At 43.9% G+C, this 7,539-nt stretch overlaps 1 pseudogene; it reads left to right on the forward strand.

Moving 5' to 3' along the window:
• Window positions 1-496: 496 nt before the first annotated feature.
• LOC111531224 lies at window positions 497-1,831 on the forward strand (annotated as a pseudogene).
• The last annotated feature ends 5,708 nt before the right edge of the window (window positions 1,832-7,539 follow it).

Below are 7,539 nucleotides of genomic sequence, written 5' to 3' on the forward strand. Positions count from 1 at the left end.
CAATCATATACACCAACAGCAGTTAGGCTGGGAGCCAATCCCATTCACAATTGCTGGCTCCAAAATAAATTAACTAGAAATACAGCTAACCAGGGAGGTAAAAGATCCCTACAAGAACTACCAAACACTGCTCAAATAAATCAGAGATGACACATATAAATGGAAAAACATTCCATGCTCACGGATGGGAAGAGTCAATATAATTAAAACGGCCATACTGCTCAAAGCAATGTATAGATTCAAAGCTATTCTTATCAAACGACCAATGATATTTTTCACAAAAACTAAAAAGAAACTATTTAAAAAGGTATATAGAACCTAATAGAGCCTGAATAGCCAAGGCAGTCCTAAGCAAAACAAACAAACAAAAGACAAACAGAAAAAAAACCCTCGCTGTTCCAGCCTCTGGGGTGCATTCCAACCTTGCAGCCTGTGACCTGCAGAGAAAAAAATTACTTATTTTCTTGCCCCGCACATACCTTGAGGCAAGCAAAAATAAATAAATTTTAACCATGAGGGAAATCGTGCCCATCCAGGCCGGTCAGTGTGGCAACCAGATCGGTGCCAAGTTCTGGGAGGTGATCAGTGATGAACATGGCATCGACGCCACCGGCACCTACCATGGGGACAGCGACCTGCAGCTGGACCGCATCTCTGTGTACTACAATGAAGCCGTAGGTGGCAAATATGTTCTTCGTGCCATCCTGGTGGATCTAGAACCTGGGACCACGGATTCTGTTCGCTCAGGTCCTTTTGGCCAGATCTTTAGACCAGACAGCTTTGTATTTGGTCAGTCTGGGGCAGGTAACAACTGGGCCAAAGGCCACTGCACAGAGGGAGCCCAGCTGGCTGATTCTGTCCTGGATGTGGTATGGAAGGAGGCAGAGAGCTGTGTCTTCCAGCTGACCCACTCACTGGGCGGGGGCACATGCTCTGGAATGGGCACTCTCCTTCTCAGCAAGATCTGAGAAAGAACCCTGATCATATCATGAACACTTTCAGTGTGGTGCCTTCACCCAAAGTGTCTGACACCATGCTTGAGCCCTACAATGCCACCTCTTCGTCCATCAGTTGGTAGAGAAAAGTGATGAGACCAATTGCATTGACAACGAGGCCCTCTATGATATCTGCTTCCACACTCTGAAGCTGACCACACCAACCTACGGGGATCTGAACCACCTCGTCTCAGCCACCATGAGCGGTGTCACCACCTGACTCCACTTCCCTGGCCAGCTCAATGCTGACCTCAGCAAGTTGGCAGTCAACGTGGTCCCCTTCCCACACCTCCATTTCTTTATGCCTGGCTTTGCCCCTCTCACCAACCCTGGAAGCCAACAGTATTGAGCTCTCACAGTGCTGGAACTCACCCAGGTGTTCGATGTCAAGAACATGATGGCTGCCTGTGACCCCCGCCACAGCCGATACCTCACCGTGGCTGCTGTCTTCCGTTGTCGGATGTCCCTGAAGGAGGTCGATGAGCAGATGCTTAACGTACAGAACAAGAACAGCAGCTACTTTGTGGAATGGATCCCCAGCAACGTCAAGACAGCTGTCTGTGACATTCCACCTCATAGCCTCAAGATGGCAGTCACCTTCATTGGCAACAGCACTGCCATCCAGGAGCTCTTCAAGGGCTTCTTGGAGCAGTTAATTGCCATGTTAGTCAGAAAGCCTTCCTCCACTGGTCCACAGGCGAGGGCATGGACAAGATGGAGTTCACGGAGGCTGAGAGCAGCATGAGCTACCTCGTCTCTGAGCATCAGGAGTACCAGGATGCCACTGCAGAAGAGGAGGAGCATTTCAGGGTGAGGAGGCTGAAGAGGAGGCCTAAGGCAGAGCCCCCATCACCTCAGGTTTCTCAGTTCCCTTAGCCATCTTACTCAACTGCCCCTTTCCTCTCCCTCAGAATTTGTGTTTGCTGCCTCTATCTTGTTTTTTGTTTTTTCTTCTGGGAGGGGAGTCTAGAACAGTGCCTGGCACATAGCAGGCACTCAATAAATACTTGTTTGTTGAAAGTCTCCTCTCTCTTTCCACTCTGGGAAACCTAGATTTCTGCCATTCTGGGTGATCCTGTATTTCCTTCTGGTGTCCATTCCTTCCATCTATCCAGTTAATATTTTCCTCTTAAAAATCTCCAAGAAGCTGGGTCTCATCCAGATCCCATTGAGAACCAACCAGGTGCTGAAAACCCATGTAGATAATGGCCACCATCCTAAGCCCAAAGTAGAAAATGGCAGAAGGTAGTGGGTAGAAGTCACTATATAAGAAAGGGGATGGGATTTGCTGTTCTAAAAGTTTTGGAGAAGAAAATCCAGGCTATTAAAGTCACTAATCTCCATGTATGTCCTTTTCCCATCTCAGCTTCAAGGGAGGTGTCAGCCGTATTATCTCCTTTTTCAATCTCCCTCCAAGCTCTACTCTTTGGAGGAGTCTGTCCCACTCTGTCAAGTGGAATCTTTCCCTTTCCAACTCTACCTCCCTCACTCATCTCCTTTCCCCTGATCAGAGAAAGGGATCAAGGGCCGAGGGAGGGGGGTGGAGAAGAGACCAGCTTTGGTCCCTAAGCCTCCAGAAATGTCCTCTTAATCCCCACTTTTTCTTACCCCCCAAAAAGAATGAACATCCCTGACTGTGGAATGGTGTATACTGCCACATCAGTGTTTGAGTCAATCCCCAGAGGAGAGGGGAACCCTCCATCTTTTTTGCAACATCTCTATTCATTTTGCTGTTGCTTCCCCCTCCACACTTGGTTTTGTTCTATCCTACATTTGATATTTCTATTTTGTGTTGAACTTGTTGCTTTGTTTTTCATATTGAAAAGATGACATCACCCCAAGAGCCAAAGATAAATGGGAATTGAAAAAAAAAAAAAAAAAAAAAAAGCTGGAGGCATCATCTTACCTGACTTCAGTATTTACCTGACTTCAATGTATACTTCAGAGTTATAGTAACCAAAATAGCATGGTAGTGGTACAAAAACAGATACATAGACCAACAAAACAAAACAGAGAACCCAGAAATAAGGCCACACACTTGCAACTATCTGATCTTTGACAAAGATTTAAAAAAAAAAAAAACCAATGGGGGAAAGCCCTCCCTATTCAATAAATGGTGCCGGGGTAACTGGATAGCCATATGCAGAAGACTGAAACTGAACTTCTTTCTTTTATCCTCTGCAAAATTAACTCAATATGGATTAAAGACTTAAATGTAAAATTCTAAACTATAAGACAACCTAGGCAATACCATTCAGAACATAGGAATGGTCAACAACGTCATGATGGAGTTGTCAAAAGCAATTGTGACAAAAACAAACACTGACAAGTAAGATTTAATGAAACTAAGGAGCTTCTGCACAGCAAAATAATCTATCAACAGAGTATGCAAACAACCTACAGAATGGGAGAAAAGTTTTGCAAGTTGTGTATCTGACAAAGGTCTGATATTTAGCATCTATAAGGAATGTTAACAAATTTACAAGAAAAGTAGAAACAACTCCGTTAAAAAGTGGGCAAAGGACATAACCAGACACTTTTCATAATACATTTTTCATTTGGCCAACAATCATATGAAAAAAAAACTCAATATAACTGATTATTAGAGAAATGCAAATCAAAACTACAATGAGATACCATCTCACACCAGTTAGGAGGGCTATTATTAAAAAGTCAAGAAATAACAAATGCTGGCAAGCTTGCAGAGAAAAAGGAACACTTATACCCTTTTGGTGGGAGTGTAAATTAGTTCAGCCCCTATGGAAGACAGTGTGGTGATTCCTCAGAGACCTAAAAACAGAAATATCATTCAAACCTGTAATTCCATTACTCGGTGTATACCCAAAGGAGTAAAAGTTGTTCTATTATGAGACACATGATGTGCGCATATGTTCATTGCAGCACTATTCACAATAGCAAAGACATGGAACCAATCTACATGCCCATCAATGGTAGAATGAATTTTAAAAATGTGGTACATATACGTCATGGAATACTTTGCAGCCATCAAAAAGAATGAGTTCATGTCCTTGGCAGGAACATGGATGGAGCTGAAGGCCGTTATCCGTAGCAAACTAACACAGAAACAGAAAACCAAATACTGCACGTTCTTAATTATAAATGGAAGCTAAATTATAGGCACACATGAAAACATATAGAGTAACAACACACACTGGGGCCTATCGGGGACTGCAGGATGGAAGCAAGGAGATGATCAGGAAAAATGACTAATGGGTGCTAGGCTTAATACCTGGGTGATGAAATAATGTGTACAACAAACCTCCATGACATAAATTTACCTATGTAACAAATCTGCACGTACACTCTGGAACTTAAACAAAAGCTAAATCAGAAAGAAGCTGTTAGCAGAGTGCAGCAAGCTTCAGAAATGAAAGATTAGGAAGAGGAATGATAAATTTATCATTCAGGAAATCATAAAAAAAGCAATAACACCAGGTTTCAATCAATAATTGCTTTTACAGAAAAAGAAAATAAAATGTATATTATGTACTCATTTTTGTTTCTTTGACTCCTGGCGCATTCTAGAACACAGTTTTTAACATAACCATTTAAACAATAAAAATTTGAACTCAAAAAGGAAAGAAGCAAACATCAAGTATTAACAATAGTAGCAGACACCTCTGGCATCAGTCAAATAGTCTTTACCAAAAGGCACCAGGATGTTGACAATGGCATTTTACTAGGAGAGTGAAGTCAGAGACCAGCAGGGAATGCTGAGACTGCTAAGCCAGGGTTTCTTTTTTTCTTTCTTTCTTTCTTTTTTTTCTTTTGTGACAGTCTTGCTCTGTTGCCCAGGATGGAGTGCAGTGGTGTGATCTTGGCTCACTGGAACCTCTGTCTCCCAGGTTCAAGCAATTCTCCTGCCTCAGCCTTCCGAGTAGCTGGGACTACAGGCACTCGCCACCGCGCCAGGTTAATTTTTGTATTTTTAGTAAAGACGGGGTTTCACTATGTTGGACAGGCTGGTCTTGAACTCCTGACCTTGTGATCCACCTGCCTCGGCCTCCAAAAGTGCTGGGATTACAGGCGTGAGCCACCACCCCCAGCCGCCAGGGTTTCTTATACTTGGAGTGGAGGAAGACACCTAGAGCTGGAAATATCAACAGAGGTTGGCTCACAGCGATTCACTGTGAGAGATCATTTTGTCTCCTTACTGAAACATTTTCACCATTTGTCTATTGAAGGGCAGGCTGAAGAGGGCAGTTGAAACTCTCTAAGTGTTCCTGAAGTTCTAAAACAATTAGATTTTTATTATCTGTGGAACAAACACATTGCTGGTGAAAGGGCTATTTAGTTTGAAAGACATCAAATCTGCAAACTATTCTTTTGCCTTGTGGATTCCTCTGGTTCTGCATTGCCCATTTCCTAGACTGAAGTCCGGGAAAGCCTTCATTTTTCTTCTACAACAGATTATAGAGCACTATCATCTATTTTAGAGGACAGAAAGGTAGCACAATGCACTTTTTAAGTACATGGGATTTAGAAAGCCTTCTTGTGTTCAAATCCTGTCTCTACTACAAACTATTTGGAATTATTAGGCAAGTAACTAGCTCTTTGTATTTCATATTTAACTTCTGTTAAAATAGTGGTAATAGTGGAAATCTATTTTATATGACTGTTGTGAAGATTATATAAGATAATATAATGTAAACTGCTTAGAATAGTGTTTACATAAACATTAGATTTTCAAATTTACAGTACCTTCCTGAAACATTGAATGAAGCCATAATATTCCACTCTGACTTAGCAGAACCAAGCAAATTCACCACCATGACTTCCACGTTAAATCTGCTTATTATCTTCATTATTCTATAATAGTGTCCATTTAATGTCTATCTGACAGCATACTATATTGAGGTGCCCTACTAGGCTGGGGAAGTTCTCCTGGATGATATCCTGAAGAGTGTTTTCCAACTTGCTTCCATTTTCCCCCTCACTTTCAGGCACCCCAATCAGACGTAGATTTGGTCTTTTTACATAATCCCATACTTCTTGCAGGCTTTGTTCATTTCTTTTTCTTCTTTTTTCTTTTGGTTTCTCTTCTCGCTTCATTTCATTCATTTGATCCTCAAACGCTGATACTCTTTCTTCCAGTTGATCGAGTCGGTTACTGAAGCTTGTGCATTTGTCACATATTTCTCGTGTCATGGTTTTCATCTCTGTCATTTCGTTTATGACCGTCTCCGCATTAATTAGTCTAGCTGTCAATTCTTCCACTCTTTTTCCAAGATTTTTAGTTTCTTTGCACTGGGTACGTAATTCCTCCTTTAGCTCTGAGAAGTTTGATGGACTGAAGCCTTCTTCTCTCATCTCGTCAAAGTCATTCTCTGACCAGCTTTGATCCGTTGCTGGCGATGAGCTGCGCTTCTTTGCAGGGGGAGATGCGCTCTTATTTTTTGAATTTCCAGCTTTTCTGCCCTGCTTTTTCCCCATCTTTGTGGTGTTATCTGCCTCTGGTCTTTGATGATGGTGACATACTGATGGGGTTTTGGTATAGGTGTCCTTCCTGTTTGATAGTTTTCCTTCTGACAGTCAGGACCCTCAGCTGTAGGTCTGTTGGAGATTGCTTGAGGTCCACTCCAGACCCTGTTTGCCTGGGTATCAGCAGCAGAGGTTGCAGAGGATAGAATATTGCTGAACAGCGAGTGTACCTGTCTGATTCTTACTTTGGAAGCTTCCTCTCAGGGCTGTACTCCACCCTGTGAGGTGTGGGGTGTCAGACTGCCCCTAGTGGGGGATGTCTCCCAGTTAGGCTACTCAGGGGTCAGGGAGCCACTTGAGCAGGCAGTCTGTCCCTTCTCAGATCTCAACCTCCGTGTTGGGAGATCCACTGCTCTCTTCAAAGCTGTCAGACAGAGTCGTTTGCGTTTGCAGAGGTTCTGCTGCTTTTTGTTGTTGTTGTTGTTTATCTGTGCCCTGTCCCCAGAGGTGGAGTCTACAGAGACAGGCAGGTTTCCTTGAGCTGCTGTGAGCTCCACCCAGTTCCAGCTTCCCAGCGGCTTTGTTTACCTACTTAAGCCTCAGCAATGGCGGGCGCCCCTCCCCCAGCCTCGCTGCTGCCTTGTGGTTAGATCGCAGACTGCTGTGTTAGCAATGAGGGAGGCTCCATGGGCATGGGACCCTCCCGGCCAGGTGTGGGGTATATTCTCCTGGTGTGCCCGTTTGCTTACAGCGCAGTATTGGGGTGGGAGTTACCCGATTTTCCAGGTGTTGTGTGTCTCAGTTCCCCTGGCTAGGAAAAGGGATTCCCTTCCCCCTTGTGCTTCCCAGGTGAGGCGATGCCTCACCCTGCTTCAGCTCTCGCTGGTCTGGCTGCAGCAGCTGACCAGCACCGATTGTCTGGCATTCCCTAGTGAGATGACCCCAGTACCTCAGTTGAGAATGCAGAAATCACTGGTCTTCTGTGTGGCTCGCGCTGGGAGTTGGAGACTGGAGCTGTTCCTATTCGGCCATCTTGCTCCGCCCCACCGAAGAAAATATTTTCAAACTACTCCTCCAACAAGGGATTAATAAACAGAACACA

The sequence above is a fragment of the Piliocolobus tephrosceles genome, unplaced genomic scaffold (genome assembly GCF_002776525.5).
Source record: "Piliocolobus tephrosceles isolate RC106 unplaced genomic scaffold, ASM277652v3 unscaffolded_10895, whole genome shotgun sequence".
NCBI classification, from domain to species: domain Eukaryota; kingdom Metazoa; phylum Chordata; class Mammalia; order Primates; family Cercopithecidae; genus Piliocolobus; species Piliocolobus tephrosceles.